General features: G+C 52.6%; 1 protein-coding gene across 4 annotated transcripts in view; it reads right to left on the reverse strand.

The window, feature by feature from the left end:
- The window catches only part of LOC125952550 (uncharacterized), a 66,929-nt gene that overhangs the window by 25,603 nt on the left and 26,210 nt on the right, over positions 1 to 15,116 (reverse strand). For 2 of the 4 annotated variants that reach the window (XM_049682078.1, XM_049682074.1), the window contains exon 3: positions 12,567 to 12,610. The gene's annotated coding sequence lies outside the window, so the exon portion shown is untranslated. The remainder of the gene's footprint in view (positions 1 to 12,566; positions 12,611 to 15,116) is intronic. The other 2 variants (XM_049682077.1, XM_049682075.1) reach the window with 1 other exon arrangement.

The raw sequence follows: 15,116 nt of genomic DNA on the forward strand, positions 1-15,116 counted from the left end.
AGGTGTGTCTGTTGCGTTGTAGGAGTTCTCCATTCGGTTGACAACATCGCACGAACGACAGGTCCATAAACCACACTGAATGAGCCTATATCACCTCTTACCATTTAAAGCTAGCTGTCCCCTCCCAGGCCGCGAGGGTTCTCAGATGGCCGTAGATCGTCCACTTCCGAACCTGCAACTCACCTGCAACAAGATGGAGACGCGATAAAACATCAATTACTATTACTCGCGCTCGAAGAACAATGCACGCAAAACAAAACATTTTCATCCCAGCAATCCGAGCGCAGTGGACACCTAGAGGTCACGTGCGCCTCAGCATCGGATCGGATCCCGGCTTCACGGAGACGGACGGAGCATTATAAGAATGCTCGTGTTCACCACGCCATAATGCTGCTGCTGCTGCTGGTGGTGGTGCTTCCTTCTATTTATTTATCGCGACGCAAGACAACAAAACAGCAGACACACACAGAGTGAGGCGGTGAGCGGAAGTGGACATAACGCGCCCGATGTGCGCCAGAGGGCACGTCTCAGGGCGGTGCGCGATGTGCGAACCTACCCTCAACCTTGTCACGCACTTGCAGCAGGCGTGCAGAACAACAACAACGATGTTTAACAACGATTTACATAATAAAAGTATGCCACGGCAACCGGTGCGGTGTATGACCTTCCGAAGGAGGCAGAGAGCCACGAGACGTCACAAGATTCAAGACCCGAGTGCGACGCGGGTCGAACTTCCGGCCAACCTTGCTCGCTGTGAGATGAGGTTTGACCATTCGAGCGGCCGAGAGAAGCATCTTAAGAACTACTCGAGTCTTGGTGTGTGGTGTGATCAGTTACAGCTTGCTCACTGAATTGGGCTCATTGTCAACAGTGTACAGGCGCGTATCCTCGACCTGGTACTCGGATCGGAGTAGTCCACGGTGCAAAGGTAACGCGTGACCCTGCGCAAAGCAAGACAAGGTCTGCGGCCGCACACAGAACGCATGTCGAGCGCCATCACTCCGTAGCCATCGCCGTTCTACGCCGTTAAGCGATGCGCGCTGTTTGGTACCCGTGAATGGGAATGGACGGAGGATTTTGGGAGAGAAAGTGCTGCCCACCATGTGCTCTGCATAGCTAACTGACCATCGCCAGTTGCGGAGTCGACTGACCGCCCGCATCGGAAGTGAAATCGCAGCCGGCACGACCTCAATCCACCGGCTCCAAACCCCCTTACCGAACCGAACCGAACCAGAAGCATAACGCATATCGAAGTGCACACCCACATCACTTCTTCTCCAAGCTCCGAAGCTCCAGTCCCCATATATCACGTCTACACGTCCAAGGCGACACATGATCCAAAGATGAATGTGTGTGTCTGTGGAGAGGGTGTGTAAAGGAAAGCCGCGCTTGCGTTGCTAATTATGCTCGGCAGTGGCAAGCGCAGCCGAAAACTTCACAGTCGAGTGCCGATGCGGTTTTTTGATGATGGTTGCTTGAAGGGATTTATGTCCTGGCTACGTCGGCGCCATCTTTACGACTAGACGTACCCGCTAATGCTATCGAAGCACGCACAGATCAAAGTAAGCTACCCCGTTGCCTAGTGACGACGGTGGTATATGACTTCGATCACTTCGAGGAAAGCGAAAGTCCGACAGTACCGACTATTCGCTTCTCTTCCACCAGAACGACCTCCACCATCTTGGAGACCTTCTGTCAGGGGATGATGATGGCGTGGTAACCGCAAAACCGCGCGGTCAACTCAACTTCCGCCGTAAAGCGTAAGCCAACGTCGAAATGACGTCGATTTGTTACGTCGAGTACCCGTACGTACGGCGAGTCCATGTCCACCTACGGGATGGGGATGGGGGGGCCCTCGATATCAAAAGAACATACCGCAAGAGGGCCCCTCGGGGTGCAGCTGAAGGTGACAGCTTCCGGGGAGGAGTACTATATCCCACATCTTCACTCGTATGTCCACCAGTTATCGTGCCTTACCTGACCATCGATTCCCTCCTACGCACACACCCGCTGTATTTGGAAACAAAATGAATGTCCCTGTCCCTGCTGTTGCTGCAGCAGCAGCAGCAGCAACAACGACAGCAGCCTTCTGGAGGTCATTCGATCTCGACCAACGTCGCCGTACGTCATATCCCGTGCGTGCGCGTTAAATGAAAATTAATGACAGATTACACACACACACACAGAGCGCTTGACCAGCGCAAATGCCTCTCCAGAAAGCCTCGTATTCCTTGAGAGGGGACGTGTGGGCGTTGCTCTCGCGTCTCGTCGCGATTGCGATGTCGCGCTTTCGATGACATAATCATATGCACCCCCGTTGATGATTATGCTCGTGGGCGGACACGTCTTTGTTTATGCGATAAGCTTGCGATAGAGAACGAGGGAACGAGGGGAAAAGAGTGAGGATCGAGTCGTGGCGAGCCGATTAGTGGCTCTAATCGGGGGCTTTGACTGTCATCGAGCAGCGCTGCAGCTGCAACTGATCGTGCTTTACGGGGCTGTAACACGGGCTAATCGGCGCCCGATCGTTCGATTAGATGGCGTGGATCGTGTTGGTTATAGGAGGCAGCAGCAGCAGCAGCAGCAACCGGGGCTGGCTATATTGCTGCCATGTTTATGGTTCATTAGCTCGGTTGAATGGTGGTGCCGCACGCTAAGCTGAAGAATCTAGATTGCTCCATAAAGTCTAGGTATAACCGCCATAACGTCATTATTCGTTTGATCTCTGGGGAACTTGTCATATTTCTTGCCCGGGTCTTTCAGTATTTCCAGTGAATTTCAATTAATGACTACCTATAATGATTTCTTCAAGGTCATGAGGAGGAAATGCAATATTGTTTTAACGATAACTGCATCAATCAGTAGATTAAGACAATAGAAAGTAACGTCTTGAGGTGCTACTCAAAGTTGCTTCTCAAAGGATACATCTTTGATTGCAAGTCATAATATAGACTTACAGCTCAGCGCGAGAATACGTGAGATCCTTGAGATCCCTCCCCTGGGGGGCTTACTGTAATTGCGCCACAAATGTCACTGCAGCTACCACTCTCTCTCTGTCTCTCTCTGTGAGTATATCCTGTAAATTGAAGGATTTAACTCCAGCCTCTCGTAATTGGTCTGCGATAACCTTCACCTAGCTGATCCCGGCACCCTTTACAGCACCCTCACCGTGCGCCACGATCACTGTTAAGACGATCCGTATCATCCGGCGTCGTCGTCGTCGTCGTCGTCAATGCCAGCTGTGGCGCACTCGACCCCGTCAAAGAATGCATTCCACGCTGTAAAAAGGCGTACTGCCGCCTCCCAAAACCGGGCACCGAGAACCCGAGAACCGAGCAGCCATAAGGGGTCTTAAGCGGTAACAATCCGGTTCCTCGACACCTCCGCACAATCGCCCCCCATCGCAGGGGTGGCGCACGTCACAATCAATATGCGATCACGAGCGCCGTGTAGCGTACGTAGCGCGGGCGCACACGGCGCAAATTACCACCTGGGGTCTGGCCAGGTCTGGTCTGGCCTGACCGCTACTACTACTACGGTCTGACGGTTGGCGTGTGGGCGGCCGCACAAGGTTTTCGTTTTCAATTACTACACACCTTCACGGGTGTTAGCAGTCCGTCTCTAGGGGTTTGACGCTGACCAGACGACGCTTGTTGTTGCTGCATTCGAAGCTCTTCGAAGTGTCGCGTATACAAGCGGATCGTTCTTCGAAGACTTCTTCATTTGGTGCGCGGCGACTTCGAACTACGAATTACTCCAGGAAGTTGACCGAAGGGGTGTGGGGATCATAAACCGGGATTCAGCTTCTTCTTCTCGCTCTTTGCCACTTGTCCCCGGATCGGGCGGACAATTAATATTGAAATCGAATCGAAATGGTCCATAAATTGGCAGATGACCATTCGAGTAGTAGCTACTCGCGGGGTTTCTGCCAGGCGCCGATTTGCATGCCGATGCCGTTATAGAAAAAAGGCGCTTCAGGGGCTTCGCGACGCCGCGACACACCCGGGACGGTTGCATCCCGACGGTTTGACGGATGCGGTCGGTTTCGGATGCGACGACGATGACGACTAATGTGGTTACGGAGCGCGTAGTGGACGAAATCATTTGCACAACCGATCCTCACATGTGGTCAGAAAGATGATGAAGAAAGAGTCCGGAAACCGTTAGCACACACGTCGTCGTGGTCCGTCGGTGTGTGTGGTGCTGTCGGTGGCATTTTATGGCTTGACCGCGTCTCTCGCAGTAGTTATAAATGATGACGACGGACGACGGTTGTGTGCCGGTCAACAGCAAAAGCTATTAGATCGCGTGGCCCACCATAAAGGATGCTGGATACGATCGCACACACACACGCACGCACACACACGGCTTGTGGTTGCAGTTTAGTCGAGGGGTTTAAAATGTCAACTCCAAGCGTGCGCGCGCGCGCTCTTCCTGTTTACCACACACTCGCGACCTTGGCGTCCAATCTTAGCGCCAAGCGCCTTCGATCGTTGGCTAACCTGGGGACAGACGGACGCGCTCTCTCGGCCGACCCATATCGATCGATCGATTGCCGGGCGAAAGGTTCGAAGGCTTCTGTTCTCGGCCACGACGACGACGACATTAGAGGACGCGACGCGACGAACGGTTCGCGATTTGAATAATTTCCAACAAAGTTCAGCTCCAGGCAGTGATTGATTGTGTGTGTATGTGTCCCGGGTACGGTGAACTGGTTTTCGACCAGCAGCGGGCGCCAGCGGGGTCGGACCCCCTGATATGCTGACTCCTTGCTGGCGTCGATATATCTGATCTTCTAAAGCGCTCCTTAATGGCATACTAATGCCATTGCCACTCTCCACTCTAGTTCCTGGTATCCTGGTCCCTCTCCCTACCTTCCATTCCACGTCCGCTCCTCCTCCTCCTAACGGTCACTATGGTAGTAATGGAACCCAGGATTGCCAAGAAACCAAGAAACGACGGTGATCGGGGATATTTAGCATCGAACAGAACTGTCACAGACCCGGGCCCCTCCGGACCGGGTTTTAATAGTTTATTATGATGGCGATGGTGTGCCTGCCAGCCAGCCGGCCAGAGATCGTTAAACTTTATCAACGAGCAACGCGTAACGGGCACACACCCTTCGCTCGGTAAGAACGTTCTTGGCGATGGTAAGAGCGCGTTGGTGTTGGAGCGCGTCAGGTGTGCCAGCAGCAACAGCAGCAGCAACAGCTGCTGCCGGGGGTTTGAGACTAGCTGATAGTGCGCCCGGAGACACCGGAATGGACTGACCACTTGGGGGGTAAGGGCTGCTTCTGCTGCTGCTAATGAGCACCAGCAATGTGCCAATGTGACCCGATCCGTAGGATGTTGGAGTGTCCCCTAGTGTCCCCGGGTGTAAGAGATAAGAAGACGCTCTATCCTCGCAGTTTCGCAGTTCGGAGTGAATGAACACACACACACACAGCTGGGGGGCTGTTGATATAGGATCGTCTTCGTTCTGCGACTGCCGCTGCGAGAACGACATTAAAATGTATTACTTTGATAAGCTTGCCGTCGATGTGTTAGTGTGTGTGCGTGCGTGTGTGTGTGTGTGGGAAACATAATGAGAAAGGTATCGACCGGAGGGCGGGGGGACTACTCCCTGCCAATATGCTTTCAATCTCTGCTCTTGGCCCTTCTTGGCCTCCTCTCTCCTCCCAAATTAACCCTCCTGAGGGGTTCAAACTGCGCACCGGGAACTTGCGCCGAAGGGTCGTTGCTTGGTTGGTTTGTGGGCATACAATTTATGAAGAAGACTCGCGCGCACCAGACGCCCCCCGGTGGTGGCTAATAAGACGCATTGGCGCATCGAGGGGTGGAGGCACGAGCAACGGGGGCGAATGATGGAATGGCCGCTGCCGACTGCCGCCAAGTGCCGTTGACACGGCAACGGACGACCGTTCCTTGGAATGCACGCAGCCAACAACGGATGACCAAACGGTGCAAACGAGAACGATGATGAACAGCCAGACAGCCCGCAAGCCAGCGAGCCAGCCAGCTAGCGTATGCTAATGACTTCGTGTTGCTGCGTGATCTGTTGCGAAGCGGACAAGAATGCGTTCTCTTCGCCCGAGCTCGTCGAGGTGCAACGATTGTGTTTGTGGTCGTCATCATCATCATGGTCTCGGTCGTCTGAAATTGAGTTGAAAGAACGCCCAGAACGCACGGCCGCGTCGCGAGAGAAAGAGAAAACAAGTAGAGGAGAGTGCATTCTAGGTTCTAGAAGGTGCAGTGCACACACACACGCCTAGGCACTAGAGATGCGGTGTAAATCTCGTCGTCATTTGAATAGATAAGCAATTGAAAGTGTCATTTTTCATATTTCGGACCGCGGTGGAAGCGGTGACGGTGGTGGTGGTGGCTGCGACGGCCACTGATGGGCGGAGAAGATGGTGCTCCGAGCCAACCACTTCCGAGGAACGCTCGAGAGCAGCGCTTTGTCAATATTTGCCCCGAAGAGGTTACGCTAATGATGGTGGTGAAGAAGCCCCGGCAATGACATACACCATCCACCGAGTAGTCACTCGTTACTGAGGAGGCTCTAGAGGCTCTAGAGGAGGGAAATGCTGTTCCTGATGTTGTTGGCATCCTTTAGGCCATCGACGCCGAGACCGGTTGTGCCGAGGGGTTCAAGCACTACATTGTACGACGACGTCCGAACGTTGCGTTACTCCGAACTCCGGATAGTGGCTTAGTGTGATGGTGGGATTGATAATAACGACCCCGGGTAGAGCAAAATGGTACGCCTAGCAGACGAGTAGCGGAAGCGCCTTGCCACGTTTCCAAAGGAAATACATTAGGGCAAAGGGGCCAAGGCCAAACCCGTCCTTAGGTCCCTCTAATGTGGTGCCTGTTTTTTTTGGGGTACTCTTCGCAAAACTCGACTCGGTTTTGGGCGATTCCATGGCTCCAAACCGACCACCGGTGGCTGCTGCTGCTGCTGCTGATGAGGAGATGAGGGACCGAAGTCGAGTCGAGAAGTTGAGTCGTAAATTAAATGCGCGACGTGGTACGCACCCATAACAATGTTTACCCTTCCTTCAAGTCTGTCGCTCTCTCTCTGTCTCGTTCTGTCTGTCTGTTTGTCTCCGTTTCTCATGACCTTGCGAAACGTGCGCGAAAGCCTGCTGGCCTGCCGTTGGCCCCCGTGAAACGATGGTTCTTCACCGTTCGCCCCATCGTTGGTCTGCTCCAAAAAGGGCAACAAACAAACAAACAAAAAAAGAAACGGACATCGTCGGGCATCTGTCACGAAGAAAGTGAGGCGCGCAACGACAGCAACGAACACCGCGACCAACGGCGGGCAATAAAGAAAGACAGCAACAACAACCTGGAGCGCCCCGGGCTGTATAAAGGCGAAAGAGACAAACACAAACACTGGACGGGGATGAACCGCGAGTTGGGAGCAGTCCCAACTGGGCTGGTCTGTCCATCGAATCGACGCCCCAGATCGCGCGGATACGAACGCATGAATTATGTAAGGTCCCCTGGTCCTGGAAGTGAGAGCAGCCGGCTCTCGTCGAATCATTCGCAGCATAAGCGACGACAACAATAACAACACCACCAGTGCCGGGAAGGGAAGCTGCAAAACGCTTCGCTTCGCGGGTCGTTGCTGGTTGCGTGGCGACGAACGAAACGAAAGACTGCAGCACAATGGTAAGTAGGCGACGAACCCCCGATTTTACCACCTCGATAGCCTCGAGGACGAAGAATCTGCATACAATGCGACGCGAAGATCCGGATCACAACCCCAAAAAAGGGAGGGAGGTCCCGAACTTTCGCTCCGGGTTCCTAGGAATCATGTTGTGGGGGACTTGGGACCTTATGATTTGGCATAAAAATTTTATATGGCAGGAATATAAGCCGGCCCCAAGGTCCTTCCTCTGTGCCCTGTCCTGTGTGGTGCTTAAGGTATGTGTTCGGTTTATGACCCTACTACTCGCCGGGGTCCAAAAATGGCCGCTCGTAGAGGTTTTCTTCCTCCTTTCGTCACGCGGATTACACTCCTTTCGTACGCGGTTTGTTCTTCGCTTCATTCGCTTTGACGCTCACTGGATTGCTGAAGCGGATTCTAAAGAAAGCGTCCAATTAGGCGGCTTCGGAGGGAGGGAGGTCTTCGTTTTTTGGGGGGGCTTGATTGACCCTCGGCCAGTCGATCATCAGAACGATGATCCGATCCGATCGAAGCGCCTTCTTTTCTGCAGTTCGAGCTTCTTCGAACCCGAATCCAATTGACCTAAGCCCCCTGTCTCGGTCCCCCGGATTGGAACACACGGTCAGCCACGTCAATAATGAAGGCCTTTGTCGGGAGCGTTGGGCTCGGCCCGCAAATTTGACCGATAATTAGTCTTTCACCAGCATTCGCGCGTTCCCTTCATTCTCGTGGCTTAATATTCCACACCATCGCGAGCGAGCATAAAACCATAGCAGAGCATAAAAGAGCATCGATTCTGGGGGTTCAAGTTCTAATAAAACCTAACGGGTTCACGGGACACCACCTTCTAGGCGTTTCATGAATTTTACGGTACCGACCAGGCGAGCAAGGTTGATGTGTGTGTGTGAGTGCGACCTTTTTTTGCCGTTAAGCCCCACCGCCCATCGTCAATTGCGACCACACGAAGACGAGGCTGAGAGGAAGATGCTCTTTGCGCTCTTTGCGTTATGCGTGCATATGTGTGTGGGCGCCGGGGGTAAGTTCAACGCGTAGCGAGAAAACTCATAAATTAGCAAAGGGGGCCCCTTCCGAAAGTGCGTGTATGAACCGTCGCTTCCCGTATTACGCTGGAGTGTCGGGGTCGCCGTTGCCGTAGCGGTACCTCGAAGTGCAACGTCATCTCAGCAGGCAGCGCCCAGCTCTCGTTGTTGCATGTGTCGTGTGCATGAACTGGTTGCTGAGAATGGTTGCTACGTTGCTAAAAAGCTGCTGCTAGAGCTGTGCGTGACCCCTCAACAGCACACCACGGACCGGAGAGTTCACTAAAACGAAGGGTCTATCCGTTAGGCTCTCGGCATCACGGTAGAAAGGAAATTAGCAGCAGCAGCAGCAACGGATTGCGTCACAACCGCACTCTAGCTGCTGCTAACCTTGAAATGCTGCTGGTGGTGTAGCAGCGTGACATGCAGCATAAATCGGTTTGGGGCGTACAGAGCAGACTGCGCTCCCGGGCTAGTACTAGAGATCACACGACGGCGGTAGGTGCGTGCGTGAGTGCGGTGTGAATTGTGGCGCCCCAGCATTCGATCGCATGCAATCGATCGGAGCCAAGGCGGAGTCAAAGTCAACGATCGCGATCGATGTAGCTGGAGCCGCTATAGGTCTAACGGCTTTGAAAGTCAAGTATCAACCGCCGTCGTTGCCGTTGCCGATGATGGCTGATAGCGAGTTCGCCAGACGCGCTAACCCCGGCCATTTGACATTTGGTGAGCAATTTTCCATTTTAAACCGATTTGGGACCGGATTCCCGGCATTAGAGGTGGGGTGTCCGTACGTTTGCTTTTACTTTCCTACTGCGTACGTCCTTATAGCGTCAATCGAGCGACGGCCAAGTGCGCCGGGCATCGACTGCAAGAACGAAACCAAATCGCGACGCTCGAGAACGCTCCTCGCGCTCGGTGACGAAAATTATGCTTCGATCAAATGCTCTCCACCACCAACACCACCACCGCATGGTTGGTGCTGCTGCTGCGCACTCATAACGGCGCCCAAAGTCGTTGACCTTCAGACGTTGGTCCCACCTTGTGTGCCTTGGACGAACGAAGAGCGGACCCCAAGAAGGATGCAATTTGTCCCTCCATCACCCCCTTCGCGAGCGCGCGCTATCGTGTTCGACGGCAAAACAACAAAATGGAGGACGCAGAGATAGAAAGAGAAAGAGAGAGAGGCAAGAGGAGTAGAAGAGAGGGCGAGAGAAAAGGAGTGAGCTTTTGCCATAATTAATACCTTTCGCGAGGTCCAAGGGATTTCATAACTTATTGATTCTGCGCTTGCGCCAACGAACGGAAAGGAAAAAAAGGGCGGCTGATGGCGGTGGTTCCGAACCGAACCGAACAAACAACGGGCAAACAGTTCATGTTCACCTCATTGGCAGCGGCAGTTGGATCTCTTATTTTCTTCTTTTTTTCGCTTCTTTTTTCTCGGACGGTCGTCTTTTGGTCGCTTTGCATCCTCTCATCGCATCAGATCGACTCATCTTCGGGGAGCGGGTGTTCCGCGAACCAATCGTCGCCGAAAGGGTCATCATCATCATCAGCAGCAGCAGCAGAGAGCTGGTCTGTTGTTGTTGCTGCTGCTGTTGAAACCCCGTGAAAAGTACGGAGCTACAATTATTCGATCATTGACATTGGCTGCTCGTTCGCTCGCTCCGTTTCGATGTTTCGGGACAATTATCTTGGCCAATCTTGGCACCCGGCGAGCGCGGTGCCTTCGGTTCGAGGTTCCGGCGGAACAAGTTGTAGGCGACGGCCGGCGTTACGTGGTTCCCGGGCTTTGGGGCCGGCTTGAAAGCAATCTTTCGGAAGTTTCACTTTCACGACAATGGACGCGGTACATCGATGTGGATTACTTTGGTTTTGGCTTTCTTTCTGGCCAATACCAATAGAGCAGAGCAGAGCAGAGCAGTGCGCAGTGTTATGCATTCGGTTGGAAATGCGGATTAATCCATGGTGGTGTGGCGCTGAAGGGGGTTGGGATCGATTATGTCTTCGAATTGTGTTCTTCATAATGGAATACTTTACATAATTTTGTTGTTGTTTGCATGATCGAGAAAAGTCGTCGCGAATTCAATTAGGCGTGTAAAAGTGTTGATTACTTTTACCTTCATATAGCAACAATATTAAGCAGTATTTACCTCCAAGATACCCACAATGTCTTGGCTGCCAACAAATGCTATCAAAAGATCAAAAAGATGGACGAGGATCGATATCTAAAAGAGTGTTTTGGTCACTTTCATAAATCGAATTCAATTCGAAACGTCTTATCTGGATCTTTTGGCGATCAAAAAGAAATCCAGTTCTCCATTTGCTACCTACTACGCCAACAACATTAGAGGAAAAATGTTACAGAAAAAAAGATTCCAAATAAGCTGATAGCGGCACAGCTGCCCTCAATTCGATCCGCCCGATGATCCATGACCTGCTCCTTGCCTTGTGGCTACCAGTGGTCGAGGTTAATGTGAAGCAAATCAAAACAACAACCTCCTTCGCTTCGCTAATCGATCGCATCGCGCACATCAACATCGCCTCAATCGATCGATGTGCACCCATGTGTGTGTGCGCGCTCTCGCGTCCAACAAGGCTTGGCATACAACTGGCGAACCGAATCCTTGAACTCAAAATACCCGCTTCTTGGCCCCAGCAACACTAAATGCGTTCACGTGCCGGCATAAGAAAGCATATGCTTTCGCGCGCGCTTGACCATGTCGAACTCGCGATCACGACCACTCGGTGGTAAAGGACGCTTTCGCGAACCATATCCGGTTCTAGGGCTGCCAACACTTTTCGGAACGATGCCACGGTCCGCCACTACTGGACGCACTGGCTGCCACAAAATTCCTTATACAGCCGGAGTCACCACGAGTGGAAGTCCTTGCAAAGCGATGTGCACCTTCTAGTACCTGCAGCGCGCGTTGCATCGTTGCATCGAGAAGAATGCAGGCAGCCGCCATCGTTGCCGCCGCCGCAACTGACATGCGAGACATGCGGCATGACAAATTGAAGGCGACAAATCATCGGCATATCATCGGCGTCGTCGGAGTCTCCTTGGAGTTTCCGAAGCCATATCAAGGAAGACAGCCACAGCACACACCTCTCGCGTCAGATGAAGTGGTGTGCGAAGTGATGGCGAGTGATGGCGGCTGGTGCTGGTCATTCATGGCAAATCAGAGGCCACCCGCAGAAGCCGCTGCCCAGAAGGGAAAAGCTTCGAAATCAATTCCTTCTCGGACGGCAGACCGCGCCGCGATCATCGAATTGTGATCATCGTCGTGGTCCGGGACGTAGCCGAGATCGCCAAGTCGCCAAGAACGGTCGGTCGGTTGGGTCTTGGTTGGCCTGTAAAGGCTACTGGCACGACTCGCTCCACACACAGAGAGAAAGAGAGATGCCGGTAGTGCAGGCGTGAGCATGAATATTCATCTGCAGCTACCGAGTTCGAGTCCGCAACAGCAGCAACAGAAGTATGGCTCGCGACGCAGCCATTCGTAATACCAACGCGACACGGTTGCATCTTGAATAGGGGCCAGCCAGCCACACGCCCCAGTAAGTCCGGGGGCCAGGGTTCTTGAGGACGAAAAGCGAAAAAAAAAAAACGATCTCAAGATGTATGGAAATTGAAAGTTCAACCCCGGGGATACCATTCAGCGGCATTCAGCGAACGTTGACCTATGAAGGCGGGGGCAGAACACCGAGAGACTGGCTTGGTACATTTACATTCTGCCGCTGCTTTGCATATCCATTGATCGAGCTGTGTGTGTGTGTGTTCTGGTTGAATAGATCTGACGTGGTAGCTGTTGAAGCTGCAGAGTCCAAATTTAAATCTTCTTTCTTACCTTTAACTAGAAACGCATCAGTGACGTCCCAAAACCATTCTCCTGAAAGTAAAAGAGAGACAGAAAGCGAGAGCAAGAGTGAGTGAGAGTGAGTGGCAGAAGGAGTAATGTTAATAATCAAGAGAAAAAAATCGAGAATTTCAAAGTTCCTCTCCAAGCAACTGTAATTTGCATTCCACTCATCTAGCGACCTTCCAGTCCAGTCCGCCGCCATCACTCTGAATTATGGTCTCAAACATATCCATTTCGGATCGGATCAATATTTGGTGTCGCGATCTGCGCGATCTGCTCGATCAAGTCTCAAGCTCAAGCAGTTCAATCCGCCGGTTCGTAAAACGGAACACCACCGAGGACAGTCTCCTGCAGCGCAGGTAGAGGTGGTAGAGTAGCAATGGACTTACGGCCCACTAGAACCCCCTCTCCCGCTCCGCGGAATGACCAAATAAGTCAAAATCGAGACGAGAAATTCCACCGTGTTCGTCGTCGAGTTCGTCACCGGAATTAATGAAGTGTAATCCTACGCGAGCAACGGAAGCCACCCGGGTGTGTGTTTGACCATGTACAGCAGCTGGTCGGACGGTCGGACGGTCGGTCGGTCAACCTTCAGCTAATGCTTCGGAAATTGTTTGGGTACGCATTTTTTATTTTCGGAATAATCCCCTTTCCGGACCCTCGGGCGAGGTGGTGCGCGACGATCAATGGCAGCCGAATGACAAGTGGACACTAAATTGGCCATTTTTCAGGAGCACCTTATGGCAGGAATCGCGTAGGTGACGAAGGGTGGACGTTGACCGACCGGGCACGGCATAATGGTGTTGGTATTGAATGCAGAGCACACTGTATACAGCACGTTTTTGAAGGCCACACGCCTTGAGGATGTGCACAACAACACATTTCCAAAACTGCATTCTATTGTCGCGAGTGGCCATTGAGTTCATTAAGTCCGAAGCAACGAAATGTAAAAAAGAGCTATTTGCAACCAGAGCACCGGCTGGTGAGGTGAGCAGTAAATGTGTTTTAACAATCATCAGATGAAGATCAACAGCTTTATGGTTGCGAAGCGTGGCTAACAACATTAAGAGCGCACCGAACGCCGAGTGTCATCCACTCTAGACGCCGTATCTCCGGGCCGCCGTCCGTCCGGTCCGGGGCCACCGTGGTCACGGAAATGAGGCTAATGAAAAGTGAGTCTCTCGCAATGCGAAACAATAGGTCGCACAGGTGGCTCGTTGAAGTTGCATTTGTCACAGCTGGCGTGGCGTGGCGTGGCGAGGTGAAGTTGCCTCAACGGTGACACCGTGAGACACCACCTCCCAGAGGCCTCCTTCTGAGCTGGCCAGATTGGCAAGGGCATCGAGCCGGGCGCACATCATCGCACATCCACCCCCCCCCCCTCCCCCCCGGTGCCAACGCTGCGATTATGATAATCTTAAGAAGCGTGCGTCTCTGGCCATTCCGGTGGTGGGGCTTGGGTCACAAAGCAGCGTAACGAACGTGAGGGGCGCGTGTGGTTAGTGGGGGAGGAGGGAAGACAAACCACATCACATGGACCGCCCGGGATGGTGCAATACTGCCACGATGGAACAGACGCGATGGAGACAATGATGGAGAGACGGCAGAAGCGGGTTCTCAGCGCACCGGAGCGAACCCGTGCGGCCGTTTGTCCGGTTGTGTCACGCACCATGCTACTGCTGCTGCTGCCGCTGATGCCGTTGCCTCCCGCTAAAGCCAACATTAAACACATTGCCCATTACGACGTGCACGCGACAGAGAGAACGGTGCTGCCAGCCATTTTGGTTGTTGGTAATTAATTGTTGAATTGTCAAAGTGTACAAATGTACCAAGCTACTACCTGCTAGTAGCCAACAAACAACAGCTAGTCGACCAATAGGTTTGTTGCCCATTGTTTGCGCAGCTTAACTTCAACTGTCACTCGCCGGCGGTTCCACGTAATGGCGGGTGTTTGGTTATTTGGCGGTTTAGGGACGAAGTGGCGATTTACATCTTTCGGTGAACCTCAGATTGTACTAGACATAGCCTATTGCCTGCTACCTCCTACCAGCTACGGAAGGGATGATGATGTCCAGTTGCTTATTTTCGGTTCAATGACGAACAACGCGCGTGCGTGCGTGTCCCAAAAGCGACGCTGATGCGGAATCAAATGATCGGAATTCCAAGGTGCGTATCGATGGGCGGTAATATAATACATCCAGGTAGTGGCCGCGTCTGCGTCAAGGCCGGGACAAACCAACGCGGCTCACGCAGAACCCTCCAATAATCCCTTACGCGTATCGAATGAAACGTGGATGTGACCCTGGGTTGAAGGTGACCACATATCGATGACCACATTCGTTTGGTGACTGCGGAACCGATTGAGACATTGACATTGAGTCAAGTACGAACTTGAACAGTACATGGTAGTTGTATGATTTTTTGGGAGAATACGACACATAATGCCGAGATCTCGCTATACGCTGGCTCATGGAGCGTCGTTTAGAACCGAATGCATGCGTGAACAGAGCGTGTGTGTTCCAAGTTTGCAGCGACGCA

This window comes from Anopheles darlingi, chromosome 2, assembly GCF_943734745.1.
Source record: "Anopheles darlingi chromosome 2, idAnoDarlMG_H_01, whole genome shotgun sequence".
Taxonomy (NCBI): domain Eukaryota; kingdom Metazoa; phylum Arthropoda; class Insecta; order Diptera; family Culicidae; genus Anopheles; species Anopheles darlingi.